Source organism: Chrysochloris asiatica, unplaced genomic scaffold, assembly GCF_000296735.1.
Source record: "Chrysochloris asiatica unplaced genomic scaffold, ChrAsi1.0 scaffold00130, whole genome shotgun sequence".
In the NCBI taxonomy this organism is placed as follows: domain Eukaryota; kingdom Metazoa; phylum Chordata; class Mammalia; order Afrosoricida; family Chrysochloridae; genus Chrysochloris; species Chrysochloris asiatica.
This window is the reverse complement of record NW_006408648.1, coordinates 6549131-6550661: the sequence shown is the minus strand read 5'-3', so window position 1 is coordinate 6550661 and position 1531 is coordinate 6549131. Positions and strand designations below refer to the sequence as shown.

Sequence of the window (1531 nt, the reverse complement as noted above, 5' to 3'; positions counted from 1 at the left end):
CAAGCATTACTGAATAATCAGATGAGGGACAGTTTGCTATGTCTACTAGGTAGCTAAAGTCTGATCCTCAGAGCCTTTGGTTTGGACGGTCAACAACGCTTGGGCCCACAGGGGCTTGGCCTCCTGACCGGGTCTGCACGGTCTTCATCCGAATCCTCCTTATTTATTGTTTGTTTAGGAATAGATAACCTGCTTTTGCTAAAGGGATCATTTCATTTTTTTTTTTAATGGACTTTGACCTAACTTAATAACTGTATCCATCATTGGAAATATTCATACAGTCGCTCATTAACTGTGGAGGTGATGTTTAGAGTGAAAGACCATGCTATGTGACAGGGCTATCATAGGCTGGCTTAAACTCATGTACTTGTAGTTGAATGGTAAAGACTATTAAAGAACATTTGTTATAACTTGTCACTCTTGAAAATACAGAATTTATGAAAAAACTATAAAAAGGGAAGGGTAGAACTATTTATTGTACTTAGACTATATACTTCTTTAATTTTATCATGGAAAATTTCATATTTAAACATAGAGAGCAAAGAAACTGTGTTTCATCTATACTTACCTTCATCCACCTTCTCACGTTGTATCTTCTAAGTGGTGCTGGTGCTGTAAGTTAGGCATGGAGCTGTTAACAGTAGGGTTGGTGGTTCAAACCCACCACCTGAACCTCTGGAAAAAGATGAGGCTCCTGTAAAGTTTTACAACTTAAGAAACCCTATATAGAATCACTGTGAGTCAGAATCAACTCTGTAGCAGTGGGTTTGGTGTATCAATTTGTCTGCTCAATAATTTAAGCAAATTCTGGATTTTCATTTGTAAACATTTTAGGATATACATCTCAAATATAAGGAATCTTCAGAAGATGTTTTGATGACAATTATTTTCTAGGTTCTACAAGATATGACTTGTAATTACAATAAATGCCAAAATAATAATGCTGTGATTTTCACTGTAGAATCCCAGTATTTGATAACAGTTAAGGCAGTTTGATGTTTAGTTCTCCCATACTAGTTAGTGTAGCTTTGGCACTTTGGATCCTAAGTAGACATGGAAGAAAGTGACTTTTCCAAACTACTTTTTTTTTTAAAAAAAACTTCCTTTTTATAATTTACTGGAACTGGAAAAATGACCTCTGTAACAAAATGTGTACAATTTAGTAATTATACAAAACATTTCTAAACCACTTTTAAATAGTCACCAAAATCAAAGCACTCAAAATCCTGATTGCTGTTCATTTTTCTGAACTTATCCGGTAATCATCATACCTTTTCTCTTATGGGCCTTCCTTTGTTCCTTCTGCTGCTTCTCACAACCTTAAGAATGTAAACGAAGGCCCTCAAATTACCTGACCAAAGTACGACATTATAGTTAAGTGCCAAAAAGTCAGTTCCAAGTCATAGTGACCATGTATAGGATTTCTGAGGAGCAGTGGTTAGCAATCTAGTTCTTATCCTACAGTGCCACACCAGGACTCTTTTTTTTTCAAAGGTTTTTATTGTGGATTCAGTGAAAGTGTACAGGGCAT

The 1531-nt window shown here is 35.7% G+C and overlaps 1 protein-coding gene across 1 annotated transcript in view; it reads left to right on the top strand.

The window, feature by feature from the left end:
* Nucleotides 1–1531, top strand: part of LRCH3 (leucine-rich repeats and calponin homology (CH) domain containing 3) — a 140647-nt gene that overhangs the window by 67426 nt on the left and 71690 nt on the right. The window lies entirely within an intron of this gene.